The 17,034-nt window shown below is 46.0% G+C and overlaps 1 long non-coding RNA gene across 1 annotated transcript; it reads right to left on the bottom strand.

Annotated features, from left to right (window-relative positions):
• Window positions 1-8,285: 8,285 nt before the first annotated feature.
• Window positions 8,286-15,734, bottom strand: LOC114890552. The gene is made up of 3 exons (XR_003792309.1): window positions 15,627-15,734; window positions 15,179-15,293; window positions 8,286-8,399 (listed from the first exon to the last, which is right to left on the bottom strand). It is a non-coding gene; the product is annotated as an uncharacterized LOC114890552 (long non-coding RNA).
• Between the last annotated feature and the right edge of the window lie 1,300 nt (window positions 15,735-17,034).

The raw sequence follows: 17,034 nt of genomic DNA on the forward strand, positions 1-17,034 counted from the left end.
GACAACATTAAACGCACGAACATTTGAATTATAGGGGTTCCAGAAGAAGAAGAGAAAAAAAAGGGACTGAGAAAATATTTGAAGAGATTATAGTTGAAAACTTCCCTAATATGGGAAAGGAAATAGTTAATCAAGTCCAGGAAGCACAGAGAGTCCCATACAGGATAAATCCAAGGAGAAATACGCCAAGACACATATTAATCAAACTGCCAAAAATTAAATACAAAGAAAACATATTAAAAGCAGCAAGGGAAAAACAACAAATAACACACAAGGGAATCCCCATAACGTTAACAGCTGATCTTTCAGCAGAAACCCTGCAAGCCAGAAGGGACTGGAAGGACATATATAAAGTGATGAAGGAGAAAAATCTGCAACCAAGATTACTCTACCCAGCAAGGATCTCATTCAGATTTGATGGAGAAATTAAAAGCTTTACAGACAAGCAAAAGCTGAGAGAGTTCAGCACCACGAAACCAGCTCTACAACAACTGCTAAAGGAACTTCTCTAGGCAAGAAACACAAGAGAAGGAAAAGACCTACAATAACAAACCCAAAACAATTAAGAAAATGGGAATAGGAACATACATATCAATAATTACCTTAAGTGTAAATGCACTAAATGCTCCCACCAAAAGACACAGATTGGCTGAATGGATACAAATCAAGACCCATATATTTGCTGTCTACAAGAGACCCACTTCAGACCTAGAGACACATACAGACTGAAAGTAAGGGGATGGAAAAAGATATTTCATGCAAATGGAAACCAAAAGAAAGCTGGAGTAGCAATTCTCATATCACACAAAATAGACTTTAAAATAAAGACTATTAGAAGAGACAAAGAAGGACACTACATAATGATCAAGGGATTGATCCAACAAGAAGATACAACAATTGTAAATATTTATGCACCCAACATAGGAGCACCTCAATACATAAGGCAAATACTAACAAACATAAAAGGGGAAATCGACAGTAACACATTCATAGTAGGGGACTTTAACACCCCACTGTCACCAATGGACAGACCATCCAAAATGAAAATAAATAAGGAAACACAAGCTTTAAATGATACATTAAACAAGGTGGAGTTAATTGATATTTATAGGACATTCCATCCAAAAACAACAGAATACACAATTTTCTCTAGTGCTCATGGAACATTCTCCAGGATAGATCATATCTTGGGTCACAAATCAAGTCTTGGTCAATGTAAGAAAATGGAAATTGTATCAAGTATCTTTTCTGACCACAACGCTATGAGACTAGATACCAATTACAGGAAAAGAGCTGTAAAAAATACAAACACATGGAGGCTAAACAATACACTACTTAATAACGAAGTGATCACTGAAGAAATCAAAGAGGAAATAAAAAAATACCTAGAAACAAATGACAATGGAGACATGACGACCCAAAATCTATGGGATGCAGCAAAAGCAGTTCTAAGAGGGAAGTTTATAGCAATACAATCCTACCTTAAGAAACAGGAAACATCTCAAATAAACAACCTAAGCTTGCACCTAAGGCAATTAGAGAAAGAAGAACAAAAAAACTCCAGAGATAGCAGAAGGAAAGAAATCATAAAAATCAGATCAGAAATAAATGAAAAAGAAATGAAGGAAACGATAGCAAAGATCAATAAGACTAAAAGCTGGTTCTTTGAGAAGATAAACAAAATGGATAAACCATTAGCCAGACTCATCAAGAAAAAAAGGGAGAAGACTCAAATCGATAGAATTAGAAATGAAAAAGGAGAAGTAACAACTGACACTGCAGAAAGACAAAAGATCATGAGAGATTACTACAAGCAACTCTATGCCAATAAAATGGACAACCTGGAAGAAATGGACAAATTCTTAGAAATGCACAATCAGCCAAGACTGAATCAGGAAGAAATAGAGAATATGAACAGACCAATCACAAGCAGTGAAACTGAAACTGTGATTAAAAATCTTCCAAAAAACAAAAGCCCAGGACCAGATGGCCTCACAGGCGAATTCTATCAAACATTTAGAGAAAAGCTAACACCTATCCTTCTCAAACTCTTCCAAAATATAGCAGAGGGAGGAACACTCCCAAACTCATTCTATGAGGCCACAATAACCCTGATATCAAAACCAGACAAGGATGTCACAAAGGAAGAAAACTACAGGCCAATATCACTGATGAACACAGATGCAAAAATCCTCAACAAAATACTAGCAAACAGAATCCAACAGCACATTAAAAGGATCATACACCATGATCAAGTGGGGTTTATTCCAGGAATGCAAGGATTCTTCAATATACGCAAATCAATCAATGTGATACACCATATTAACAAACTGAAGGAGAAAAACCATATGATCATCTCAATAGATGCAGAGAAAGCTTTCGACAGAATTCAACACCCATTTATGATAAAAACCCTGCAGAAAGTAGTTATAGAGGGAACTTTCCTCAACATAATAAAGGCCATATATGACAAACCCACAGCCAACATCGTCGTCAATGGTGAAAAACTGAAAGCATTTCCACTAAGATCAGGAACAAGACAAGGTTGCCCACTCTCACCACTCTTATTCAACATAGTTTTGGAAGTTTTAGCCACAGCAATCAGAGAAGAAAAGGAATCCAAATGGTAAAAGAAGAAGTAAAGCTGTCACTGTTTGCAGATGACATGATACTATACATAGAGAATCCTAAAGATGCTACCAGAAAACTACTAGAGCTAATCAATGAATTTGGTAAAGTAGCAGGATACAAAATTAATGCACAGAAATCTCTGGCATTCCTATACACTAATGAGGAAAAATCTGAAAGTGAAATCAAGAAAACACTCCCATTTACCATTGCAACAATAATAATAAAATATCTAGGAATAAACCTAACTAAGGAGACAAAAGACCTATATGCAGAAAATTATAAGACACTGATGAAAGAAATTAAAGATGATACAATTAGATGGAGAGATACACCATGTTCTTGCATTGGAAGAATCAACATTGTGAAAATGACTCTACTACCCAAAGCAATCTACAGATTCAATGCAATCCCTATCAAACTACCACTGGCATTTTTCACAGAACTAGAACAAAAAATTTCACAGTTTGTATGGAAACACAAAAGACCCCGAATAGCCAAAGTGATCTTGAGAACGAAAAACGGAGCTGGAGGAATCAGGCTCCCTGACTTCAGACTATACTACAAAGCTACAGGAATCAAGACAGCATGGTACTGGCACAAAAACAGAAAGACAGATCAATGGAACAGGATAGAAAGCCCAGAGATAAACCACACACATATGGTCACCTTATCTTTGATAAAGGAGGCAGGAATATACAGTGGAGAAAGGACAGCCTCTTCAATAAGTGGTGCTGGGAAAACTGGACCGGTACATGTAAAAGTATGAAATTAGATCACTTCCTAACACCATATACAAAAATAAGCTCAAAATGGGTTAAAGACCTAAATGTAAGGCCAGAAACTATCAAACTCTTAGAGGAAAACACAGGCAGGACACTCTATGACATAAATCACAGCAAGGTTCTTTTTGACCCACCTCCTAGAGAAATGGAAATAAAACCAAAAATAAACAAATAGGACCTAATGAAACTTCAAAGCTTTTGCACAGCAAAGGAAACCATAAACAAGACCAAAAGACAACCCTCAGAATGGGAGAAAATATTTGCAAATGAGGCAACTGACAAAGGATTAATCTCCAAAATTTATAAGCAGCTCATGCAGCTTAATAACAGAAAAACAAACAACCCAATCCAAAAATGGGCAGAAGACCTCAATAGACATTTCTCCAAAGAAGATATACAGACTGCCAACAAACACATGAAAGAATGCTCAACAACACTAATAATTAGAGAAATGCAAATCAAAACTACAATGAGATATCATCTCACACCAGTCAGAATGGCCATCATCAAAAAATCTAGAAACAACAAATGCTGGAGAGGGTGTGGAGAAAAGGGAACACTCTTGCACTGTTGGTGGGAATGTAAATTGATACAGCCACTGTGGAGAACAGTATGGAGGTTCCTTAAAAAACTACAAATAGAACTACCATATGACCCAGCAATCCCACTACTGGGCATATACCCTGAGAAAAACATAATTCAAAAACAGTCATGTACCACAATGTTCATTGCCACTCTATTTACAATAGCCCGGAGATGGAAATAACCTAAGTGTCTATCATCGGATGAATGGATAAAGAAGATATGGCACATATATACAATGGAATATTACTCAGCCATAAAAAGAAATGAAATTGAGCTATTTGTAATGAGGTGGATAGACCTAGAGTCTTTCATACAGAGTGAAGTCAGTCAGAAAGAGAGAGACAAATACTGTATGCTAACACATATATATGGAATTTAAGAAAAAAAATGTCTTGAAAAGCCTAGGGGTAAGACAGGAATAAAGACACAGACCTACCAGAGAATGGACTTGAGGATATGGTGAGGGGGAAGGGTAAGCTGTGACAAAGCGCGAGAGAGGCATGGACATATATACACTACGAAACATAAGGTAGATAGCTAGTGGGAAGCAGCCACATAGCACAGGGAGATCAGCTCGGTGCTCTGTGATCACCTGGAGGGGTGGGATAGGGAGGGTGGGAAGGAGGGAGACGCAAGAGGGAAGAGATATGGGAATATATGTATGTATATAACTGATTCATTTTGTTGTAAAGCAGAAACTAACACACCATTGTAAAGTATAATTACTCCAATAAAGATGTTAAAAAAAAATAGAATGAGAGAAAATATTTGCAAGTGAAGCAACAAAGGATTAATCTGAAAAATATACAAACAGCTCATGGAGCTCAATATCATAAAAACAAAAAACTGAATCAAAAAATGGGCAGAAGACCTAAACAGACATCTCTCTAAGGAGGATATACAGATGGTCAAGGGGCACATGAAAGGATGCTCAACATCATTAATTATTAGAGAAATACAAATCAAAACCACAGTGAGGTACCACCTCACACCAGTCAGAATGGCCATCATTTAAAAATCTACAATTAACAACTGATGGAGAGGGTGCAAAAAAGGGGAACCCTCCTACACTGTTTTTGGGAATGTAAATTGGTGCAGCCACTATGGAAAGCAATACGGAGGTTCCTCAAAAAACTAAAAATAGAGTTGTCATATGATCCAGCAATCCTACCTCTGAGCATATGTCCAGACAAAACTATAACTCAACAAGATACGTGTACCCCTATGTTCATAGCAGCACTATTCACAATAGCCAAGACATGGAAACAACCTGGACGTCCAGCAACAGATGAATGGATAAAGATGTGGTACATATATACAATGGAATACTACTCAGCCATAAAAAAGAATGAAATAACGCCATTTGCAACAACATGGATAGACCTAGATATTATCATACTAAATGAAGTAAGTCAGACAGAGAAAGAGAAATACCGCATGATACCACTTATATGCGGAATGTAAAATATGACACAAATGAACTTATTTATAAAACAGAAACAGACTCACAGACATAGCCAACAGACTTGTGGTTGCCAACGGGGAGGAGGGATGGGAGTGGGACGGATTGGGAGTTTGGGGTTAGCAGATGCAAACTATTATATATAGAATGGATAAACAACAAGGTCCTGCTGTATAGCACAGGGAACTATATTCAATATCCTGTGATAAACCATAATGGAAAAAATATAAAGAAGTGTGTACATATGTATAACTGAATTACTTTACTGTACAGCAGAAACTAACACAACATTGTAAATCAACTATACATCAATAAAAAATAATAAATTAGAATATAATTTCAGAAGGTCCAATAGGAGCTCTAGAAAGAGAAATCAGAGAAAGTAATTGGGAGGACATTACCAGAGGAATAATATAAGACATGTAAGAAAATAGAAGAAATAACATAAGAAAAGTTCCCAGAACTGGAGGACATAATGCCCAATCCAAAGAATGCCAGAAGGACTATATCAGTGCAATCAGCATGAACTCAGACTCAGCTAAATCAGACTGGTCTTCTCCCTCCAGTATAGATTTAAAACTTTTGGCTGTCATATCACTAACGATCCCTTTTCAATGCCTGTCCCCAGTAGCGAACAACTTTCTCCCCTGTGCCCTAAATCTACTTTGTGCTGGGGCTGGCTCATATCAGCTTACAAGAGCTGATAATTTGTCAGGAATTTTGCAATGTGGTTGTGTGATATTGTGATTTATAACAAGACTAGCACAGAGCTTCTAAATCCCTTAAGTGGCAGAGGTATAAAGGTGTCTTTTGTTATGTTAATGAGGCGACTTTTGGGATGTCCCTAGGTCACCTAAGGATGGAGGCTGGTTGCCAGAGGAAACAACCCTGTGACTGGGGTTGGAACTTTCAATGCCACCTGTCCCACCCTTTGACCCCTGGGGAGGGGAGAGGGGCTGAAGGTTGGATCAGTCACCAATGGCCAATGATTTAATGAACCATGCCTATGTATGAAGCCTCCACAAAACCCCAAAAGGATGGAATTTGGAGAGTTTCCTGGTTGAACACATAGAGATTCAGGTAGAATGGCACACCTGGAGAGGACATGGGAGTCCCTCCCACATACCTCACCCTATGCATCTCGTCCATCTGTTGGTCCTAAGTTATATCTTTTTATATAACCTGGTAATCTAGTAAGTAAAATATTTCTCTGAATTCCCTGAACTGCTCTAGCAAATTAACTGAACCCAAGAATGGGGTCATGGGAACCTCTGATCTATGGCTGGTCAGTCTCAAGCACAGGTGACAGTCTAGACTTGTGACTGGTATCTGAAGTTGGGGAAGGGGCAGTTTTGTAGTGCTGAGCCCTTAACTTGGGGGATCTGATGCTGTCTCTGGGTAGATAGTGTCAGAATTGAGTTAAATTGTAGAATGGTCAGGTTGTGTCTTAAGAATTTCTGGTTGGTGTCAGGACAACTGTCCCCCACCCCCATGCACATACACCCATATATTGGAATTAGTGATCAGAACTACCTTTTAGGTTGTTAAATACAACCATCACTATATAAACTTTCAATTAAATTATCTTAAGAGCAAAAATAACGGATACTCAAAACATCACTTCCTAATGATTTTACACCATTTTATAATTATCTATGCTCTTGAAGTTATCTGTATCTGTATGGTGGAAATACCATCTAAAATCAGGCTACTGGGGGCTTCCCTGGTGGCGCAGTGGTTGAGAGTCTGCCTGCCGATGCAGGGGACGCGAGAAAGTGCCCCGGTCCGGGAAGATCCCACATGCCGCGGAGCAGCTGGGCCTGTGAACCATGGCCGCTGAGCCTGCGCATCTGGAGCCTGTGCTCCACGAGAGAGGCCACAACAGTGAGAGGCCCACATACCGCAAAAAATAAAAATAAAAAAATAAAATCAGGCTACTGGGCATCTTTCTTGACTCTGCATTGATGACATCACATTGGTAGTTTGAATTCGACCACAGTGAGAATATTTACACTGCAGAAAGTGGCAAACAGCACAAACCAGGGCTTTTTCCCCCAGATTGCCAGTGGTTAAGCATATACCAGTATATCACTACTTATACAATTCTTTGCATATTCCTCTTGGATATACAGTTGGATGAATGGGCAGATTGCTGGTTGGTTGGTAGGTTGGCTAACTGGCAGTGCGATTGGAAGGCCCCTCCCTTTCTGACAGTCCCTGGAGCCTAAAGACCACATTCCCAGTGCATGAACAGCAGAGCAACATGAGGGCCTGACTCTAGCTGCCAAATGTCTGTTCTTAGCTAAAAGTATCATCAGTCAGCTCAGTCTTGCCTAAGCATGGAGAAGTGGCAGCCTGCTTGGAGAAGTGGGATATCTCCAACCAATATTGCTAGGAGAAGGAAAGCCTTCCATGCAGAGGGAAGAGGCTGCCTTTTAGTCTCTTCATGCCTGTAAGTGGCCTTGGTGTCAAGCTGTCCCCTGCCCGTTTCGCTGCCCACCACACACGCAGCACTGGAGGCTGACAGCACCACGCCTCACTGACATACTCCTTACTTCCATGGAGCCTTGCTGGCAGCTAGGCAAGTGAAGAGCTAGGTACACAGCTCAGATTATAAAGAAATTGCTGGTAAACTCAGGCAGTCACTGGTGCAACAGAATATGAAGGGACCGGCGTAATCAGGAACTCCCTAATAATGACAGGTGTGAATGGCAGCGGGCTGTTGTGTGACCTGCTTCCACTGGAGAAACCAAGCACGGCACCCTTAACCCCCCAGTAACTGCCCCCGCCCCCACCCCATCTTGCTCAAGAATGTCAGGAAACACCTCCTACCGTTTTCCGGGCTCCTGGAAATGGTGGAGGGCTGGGTTCTCATCCCAGCTCTGTTTCTCTGTGACCCTGAGTATGTTAATTCATCCCTCTGGGCCTCAATTTTCCATCTGTAAAGGAATGGAATGAGCTTAGATCAGCATCTCTCAGAACATGTTAATGGCTATTTAAAAAAAAAAAAATTTGTGGTCAGAAGTCAGAAGGTTTCTTGGACAAATTTTCGGAAAACCCTAGCCCCATACTGGATCCCTTTCTCAGAGATTTGCAGTGTTCTTGTGTACATATTAAAGGCTCTGAGAAGTCCCGCAGGAGAGAACTATGTCTATTTTTATTCTAAGATGTGTCAAATTTATTTCATCACAGAATCCTTTTTAAAGAATTGCTGTTTTAGAGTATCTTCAAGGATGGGTAAGAACCTTTTGCAGATAGGGACCATTCAGTATGACCTGGCTGATTCCAGGGATAATTGTGGTCATTTCATATTTATTTCCAAGTCACTGGCCACAGGGTAAAGTAAAACAGGATGGAAAAAACATTATGGGCCTCCTGTGTTCCAGGCGCTTTTTACATCTCTCATGTTATTTAAACCTAATGAAAAACTCTGAGAGGAGGGCATATTGCACCAATTTAACAGATAAGGAATATGAGGCTTACTGATATTAAATTACTGACTCAAAGCTTCACAGTCAGCAAGTGGCGGAGCTGAGATGTGGCCAGAGCATCTGATTCTGAGCCCCCTGCCCTTCCCTCCCCACCGTGCATCTCCCAGGAGAGGCCTGGGATCGGCTTGTGTTCTTTCTCCCTTTCTGGGCATGAGCTGCAGCTGTTCCTATCGCCTTCTGGGCCTGGGCAAGCCCTCCCCACGCATGGAGCTCCTCCACTCAGCCCCCCAGGGCAGCTGCCCCTGCAGAGCTGTTTGGGCCCTGGCCCCGTCTCTGTGCCACGGCTGCTCTGTGGCCTCGCTGCCACCCCGCACCCCAGGCTCACCAAGTATTCGGTCTTCCTGGGTTTCTGCTTGGTGTCCAGCACCTCACCCGCCACAGGAAGTCTCCCCCAGTTCTCCCGTTGCCCTCTCTGTGCCCCCTCCCCGTTCTCATTCCTGATGCCCGTCATAGTCGGCCTTATATTAGAGACATACATGTGCTTGCTTCCCCTCACGACTGGTTTTTTTGTTTTTTTTTTTTGCGGTACGCGGGCCTCACTGTTGCGGCCTCTCCCGTTGCGGACCACAGGCTCCAGACGCGCAGGCCCAGCAGCCATGGCCCACGAGCCCAGCCGCTCCGCGGCACGTGGGATCCTCCCGGACCGGGGCACGAACCCGTGTCCCCTGCATCGGCAGGCGGACTCCCAACCACTGCGCCACCAGGGAAGCCCCCACCTCAGGACTGTTTGTTCGAGTGGCTCAGGAGCCCTGGCTGCTGGCTCAGGGGTTACCGTGGAAAGCCTGGGGTCAGCCCAGCACTTCCCCGAGTGTATCAAGCTTCTGGGACCCTGTTCCCGGCCCCTCTACACCCAACCCTGACCCCACAGACCCTCATGAGTGTGGGCACCCCTGGGAGACAGGAGAGTGAGTAGATGGAAGCTTGGTAGATAGAAGAGTGATACTGGCGTCAGAGAGACCAGCCCTGGCCCTCCACCTTCACCTCTCTGAGCCTCACCTGTGAGACGGAGACCCAGGGTGGGCCTGAGAACTGAACGGAAAAATGCACTTAGCGTTCTCCGCCGCCGGCTCTGCACACAGTGAGCGAGTGATACGCGTGGTGAGGACGAAGCAGACGGCGCTGCCGAAGACGACTCGGGGCAGAGCCCTCCGGAGCTGCTGCAGCGCAGCCTCTCCGGGAAATGGACTCTGAGATGAAGAGCAGCCTCTCGGGGTCGTACAGCCGAGAGCTGTTAGGAGCCACACCTGTGCGGGGGCGGGGGAAGGGTGGACGCAGGATTGCATAAGGGAAGAAGTGGAGGCTTCAGCTGACTCCGGGGGCTGGGAGCGGGGGCGGGGGCGGGGATGCTTCGGTGTTGTCCTGTGTTGGGGGGAGGGGCCAGACATTTATACCACTAAGTTGATCACTCACCCACTGTGGCACGGCCCGGAGGGAGGGGAGATCTTGCTCCAGGCAGGTTTCTTCAGCTCAGCCCAGCCTCACAGGCGGCGTGCAGGCTGCTGTCTGACCATGCTTTTAGCACCAGGGATGATGAATCCTTCTTTCCTAAGGGGGTCTGAGCAGCTCCTGGTGATGCCCGCCCCAGAGGTCCTTGAGCGAAGTGGTTCTCAAACTCATATCACCTGGAGGCTGTGTTAAACCATCACTGGAGCCCCAAGTGCTAGAATTTCTGATTCAGCGGGTCCCAGGTGGGCCCGAGAATTTGCTCCCAGGTGGTGATGCTGCTGCCACCCCAGGGGACCACATTCTGAGCACACTGTTCTAGTCTCATCTTTTTATACCCGGCACATAGAGTATTATTTGGGGGCTGTGTGACTATCCTGCTCCTCAAAGACCTCTCACCCAATGGTTTTAGCATCTATTGACTTGCAGGTGTCCATTATTCTATCAGTGGTTGCAAATAGTGCTTTGCTAATTCTCTAATTCCTTCTGGATTAGAGGAGCTTTCTCTCTCTTTACTTTACCCTTTAGACCAATGGCTCTGTATTTGAATTACCTGCAAGCTTTTAAAAATGATTAGTGCCTGCATATATACAATGGAATACTACTGAGCCATAAAAAGAAATGAAATTGAGTTATTTGTAGTGAGGTGGATGGACCTAGAGTCTGTCATACAGAGTGAAGTAAGTCAGAAAGAGAAAAACAAATACCATATGCTAACACATATATATGGAATCTAAAAAAAATAAAAATGGTTCTGATGAACCTACGGGCAGGACAGGAATAAAGATGCAGACGTAGAGAATGGACTTGAGGACACAGGGAGGGGGAAGGGTAAGCTGGGCTGAAGTGAGAGAGTGGCATGGACATATATACACTCCCAAATGTAAAATAGATAGCTAGTGGGAAGCAGCTGCATAGCACAGGGAGATCAGCTCGGTACTTTGTGACCACCTAGAGGGGTGGGATAGGGAGGGTGGGAGGAAGACGCAAGAGGGAGGAAATATAGGGATATATGTATATGTATAGCTGATTCACTGTTATACAGCAGAAACTAAAACACCATTGTAAAGCAATTACACTCCAATAAAGATGTTTAAAAAAAAAAATGATTAGTGCCTGCCCTCCAAATTCTGATTTAATTGGTCTGGTTGGGGCTTAAGCATCAATTTTTTTTTAAAGCTCCCAGGTGATTCTGCTGTGTAGGCTGAGAGCCTGCTCTGGGTATTGGAGAGCCATGGAAGAATTTGATGCAGGAGAGCGAAGACCCCGTTGGAGTTTTAGAAGGGGCCCTCCAAGGAGGGCTGGGGGCAGGGAGCCGAGCAGAGTAAGAATGCTGTTGCAAAATCCTGCTGAAACACCATGAAGGGGAAATCAAAGGAATAAAGTTCATGTGCAGAAGCATTTAGATGCTGCAGTCCTGGGAGATGTCTTTGAGGAAGTTGTGGGCTGAAGTTAGTAAGAAATGAAGAGATAATCTCTTTCATATATGTGACTGGGCCTGCGTGTCTAGCGTTTTTGCGTTCCTCAAAACTACCAAACGTAAAATAGATAGCTAGTGGGAAGAAGCCGCATGGCACAGGGAGATCAGCTTGGTGCTTTGTGACCTAGATGGGTGGGATAGGGAGGGTGAGAGGGAGGGAGATGCAAGAGGGAAGAGATAATGGGAACATATGTATATGTATAATTGATTCACTTTGTTATAAAGCAGAAACTAACACACCATTGTAAAGCAATTATACTCCAATAAAGATGTTAAAAAACAAACAAACAAAAAAAATCACACTTAGAAACGTCTGGGAAGACAGAGAAGGACCAAGTGTGAGGGTGAGGCGTGTGCCCTCACCACGTTTGCTCTCCAGCCCCTGAGCAGCCAGCCATCTGCCCCCACCCCGGAAAGCAGCATTAAGACACAAGAGGGAAAACGATCCTTTTGGCTTAAGGTTCTTATTAGTTTTAAGATTACTCATTGTGGGGCTTCCCTGGTGGCGCAGTGGTTGAGAGTCTGCCTGCTGATACAGGGACGCGGGTTTGTGCCCCGGTCCGGGAAGATCCCACATGCCGCGGAGCGGCTGGGCCCGTGAGCCATGGCCGCTGAGCCTGCGCGTCCGGAGCCTGTGCTCCGCAACGGGAGAGGCCACAACAGTGAGAGGCCCGCGTACCGCAAAAAAAAATAAAATAAGATTACTCATTGTGGTTGGCTTTATGCCACTATTTATTTAAATTACACTTACAGCTATCAACCATGGTGTGGAGGTGGGAGCTCAGGATTTGGGGGAGGGCGTTACACTGCTCAGCGCCCCGGCAGTGTGATGGGACTGTGGCTGCCGGGGCTGAGCCCATCGCCCCCGGACAGACAGACTCCAGGGCAGCTCAGGAAGGCCCATTTGGGTGATGGGGTCTGGCTTGGCGCCTCTCCTTTGCAGAAGGGGCCCTTCCTGGGCATCTGAAACAGTCTCCACTAGCAGGTTTCTTAAAGGACTGCAGCTACAATCACTGGGAGACTGACCCTGGGTTGTTTCATGGATCCTTCTCCTTAGCTCTGCAGACCCCTCAGGGAAAGGCCTGGCCTAGAGCACTGCTGAGAGGCTGCCATTCCTTCACACACCCCCAGCCTTCGAGACTGCCCTCCCAGGGCCCAGTGTATGCCACAGGCCCTTAGCAGCGTCCTCCAGCCCAGCGTCTCACAGCCACAGCTGACTTCATTCCATCAGGAGGTCACTCCAACTTCTCTCTCATACCCAAGGAGTGTGAGGGGTACCCAGGCATGGCGGTCATGCCCTGGGTGCACCCAGTAGTCAGAGAGCCAAGACCTGGGTCAAGGATTATATGTGACACAAGTGACAGGGCCCAGACAGTGTGTCACAAGTATTGGAGGACCGTGGGGGAAGGAAGATGAATGACAAGTCCTTGAAGAAAGTAGCATCCGAGGGGCTTCCCTGGTGGCACAGTGGTTAAGACTCCACCTGCCAGTGCAGGGGACACGGGTTTGAGCCCTGGTCTGGGAAGATCCCACGTGCCGCAGAGCAACTAAGCCCATGCACCACAACTACTGAGCCCGTGTACCACAACTACTGAAGTTTGCATGCCTAGAGCCTGTGCTCCACAAGAGAAGCCACCGCAATGAGAAGCCCGCGCACTGCAACGAAGAGCAGCCCCCGCTCGCCGCAACTAGAGAAAGCCCATGCGCCACAACGAAGACCCAATGCAACCATAAATGGATGAATGAATGAAGAAAGTAGCATCCAAGTAGGGTCTTGGGATGCTTAGGACAAGCAGTACTGTCTCTCCAGGGAAGCCAGTCTCCTACGTGAGCCCTTGTCAACAGAAGGTGCCAGAAGAAGGAGTCTGAAGTCCCAGGTTACATCTGTGCGTGGTTATGGGAGCCTGTGGCACACAAGGCCCCTTCTCCATTGCTAAGACCAAGAAGTGACTGCAGTCCTGGTTTTGCCACTGCCCTTGCTGTGTGACCTTGGGCAAGTCCCTCCCCCGCCCCACCGTGGGCCTCAGTGTCCTCACTTTCTGCTCGGCCCTTCAGGCTGTAGCACTCTGTGGCTCTGGAGTTACTATTGGGCCCCAGGCTCCCATTCAAAGGGGGAGAACTGGTTTGGGCCCAGTCCATCACCACTCTCCCCTCCTGTGGCCTGCATTTTGGGTACAGCAGCAGGGAGCACCAGGGGTTTTCAGGCTGGTGAGCAGATGAGGCCGACCACTCTCTCCAGGTTTATCTACTGCAAACTGCAAGCTGCAAGCAGTGGGGGGGGCGGGGACATTGGGACTCTAGCTTTGGTGCTGTGTGACCTTAGGCGAGTCACTTTCCCTTTCTGGGTTTCAAGTTCCTCATCTGTTGAAAGGGCAATGCCTGCCTCTGTCCTCCAAGAATTGTTGGGCAGATCAAAGTTGCTGGCCTTTGAACCCAGTAAAGAGCCATTGGTTGAATGTGGGGGGAGAACAGTTATTTTCATCATGAGGTAGAATCCTCAGGTCCCTCCCTCCCTGCAGGAGATTTGCAAATCTGGGGCAGTGTTTTTTCCTCATAGCCGGGTCACCGGATTTCGTTTTCTTTCTCCTCCTTCAGCTCTCCATCCCCTTCAAAAGATGAAATTGCCCGCCACCCAACTCCAGGGGAGTGCTGTGAGGTTCAATGAAGTAATACTTGCAAAAACCATCTGGCTATGAAACCAGCTCCTTTCATTGCTTTCCCTGGGCTCTGCATGCCCACCTCCCTGACCCCACAGAGGGAGCTGGGTGGAGCCCTTGCCAGGCCCCCAGCTTCAGAGGCCCCTCCTCCCCACACTTTCCTCTTGCAGCCCCAGCTCCAGGTCCCTGGTACTTTGTCCTGGGTCCTCTGACACCCCAGAGCAGGTCCCTTCATACACTACCAAGCCTTGGCCACCTGGCCCTCTACAGGCCAAAGATTCACCCAAAAGGACCAAGCTCTTTTCTCTCCTTGGAGTTTTTCTCCCTTTCTTAGAGAACGTCAAAGAGAGAAATGGAGTTTAGAAGAAATCAATGTCTTTGGATGGAGGAGAACTTGCTGCATACACAGTAAATCAATTTGGCACAAATTTACAGAGCACCTGCTGTGGGTGGAGCCCTCAGCCCTGGAGGGAATCAGAGTTGAGTCAGCCCCCTCTGGGCCACGGAGAAGATCATGGGCAGGAGGGGAGATCAACACAGGCATTAGTAATTCATATTTAAGCTGAAGAGGGTTGCCAAACCAGAAAACCGTTTACCCCTCTGAGCCGCCTCCTCCTTACCTGTGGTATGCTGGCAATAATACCTACCTAGAGGTGATTGTGCAGAAAACAGGAAATGGATTTTTTTAAATGCATGTGAAAGGACTTTGCAAGTAGCAACACACCATCTGGTAGCGTTTCTTGGAGGAGGCTGGATTTGCACCTTGAAAAATGGTGTAATTTTAAGTTTGACTGTTAGTACCAGAGAAACCCAAAATAGCAAATGACTTAAGCAAAATACAAGGCTCTTTCTTTTCACAGAACTAGCCAGAGGTAGGTGGCCTAGTGCTAGTATAGCAGCTCCATGAGGTCAAGAACCCACAGTATCCTTCTGCCTTGTTGCTTTTCTATATATTGCTTCAGTCCCAAGATTACCTCATGGTCCAAAATTGCTGCTCCAGTTCCAGCCATTAAACCCACATTCCAGACACCAAGGAGGAAAAGGAGAAAGGCCTATCTCTTCCCTTTAAATAAAAGTCCCTGAAATGGCACTTACCTGTTAACTAGATGTTAGTCACATGGCCATATCTACCGTAAGAAACGCTGGGAAATGTAGTCTTCCTTCTGAGTGGCCATATTCTCAGCTAAATATCCCATGGAACAGTGGAGAACAGATTTTGAGACCAACAAGCCTCGGCTGCTACAGGTGGGCGGGCTGCTTGCAGACTTTGTCTTCAGCTCTCATTTCCTTTTGCTTTAAGGAGCCCTCTTTCTGCCCCTCCCATCTGGTATCCAGATGAATGAACCCACAAGAGCTTGGCCGGCTGTCTCTGACTTCTGACTTCCCTGGGAAAGCACAGAAAGTTACCTACACCATTTCAGCTGCTCCAGAAAGAGCTCTTCCAGGAGCAGAGGGGTGTAGTGGGGGATTGTCTGCACAACCTCGGTGGCATGAACCCATTGATCTGAAGATTTGGCCCCGGACAGGAGGGGTCCTGTCTCTGAGGCTTCTCTGAGGCCCCAGGCAGGAAGGCTGACCCAGGAGCTGAAGGAGACACACACCCCTCCTCTCCCCACGGTGAGGAAGGAGATTCTGTCTCTTGGACCTACCTCCACTTTTCCCACGTGGACAGGGGTGGCCTCGCCAGGCCCTGGGGCCCTCCACCTGCAGAGGAGAAAGCCTGGAGAGGAGCTGGATGAGTTGCAGAGAGAAGTTGTCTGGAGGATTCCATCTCTGCCTGCCTTGGGGCATCCAGGCTTCAGGAACATGGGAGGACCTGAGAGGCTCTTGGCATTCATTTCCCCTGCCCACTGCTGCATGGCTTCTTACACAGACCTCCTCACATAGCTCAGGGCCTTGTCCTGGCCCCGTGCCCGCTTTACCCCTGTCCTCCCACAGCCTTGTGAAAAAGCCTGTCCTACCTTTGTTTATACTGATCCCTGGCCTGGAATGTACCGACCCCCTGGCTTTCAGGCCAGCCCCTGCCTCCAAGTCCCCCTGTGCCCTCTTCCCATAGTTCCCTGCTTCTACCCCACCTGGCTGTGACCACCCCCACGGCAATCTTGGAATCCCCTTTGCACTCAACACACACCTCTCTGAATGGGACCACTTTTGGTCTCCGGTGTAGGTAGTTGGTGCCTGTCCGGAGTTCTGCCCTAGACTGAGACCCTTCATATAGAGGGGCCATCTCTCTGTTTGTCCCCAGTAAGGACCTGGCCCAGGGTAGGTGCTCAGCGATGTATACTGAAGGAACACTGATGGACACAGCCCATCTCCCCACTGCCCACTGGATGATAAGTGTTTGCTCATGGCAACAAGGTGGTGGGTCCCTAGAGCTATGAGGACTTCAAGGGTATATGGGTGGATTTAGTAGACTAAACTGCATGCAGCGCAGTTTAGGACCCTGCATGGGACGTGAAGTCTGAGATCCGAACAGCCTGGTTTCAAATAAGCTCATGGGAAC

The sequence above is a fragment of the Monodon monoceros genome, unplaced genomic scaffold, assembly GCF_005190385.1.
Source record: "Monodon monoceros isolate NGI ecotype Baffin Bay Population unplaced genomic scaffold, NGI_Narwhal_1 Super_Scaffold_11, whole genome shotgun sequence".
NCBI lineage: Eukaryota > Metazoa > Chordata > Mammalia > Artiodactyla > Monodontidae > Monodon > Monodon monoceros.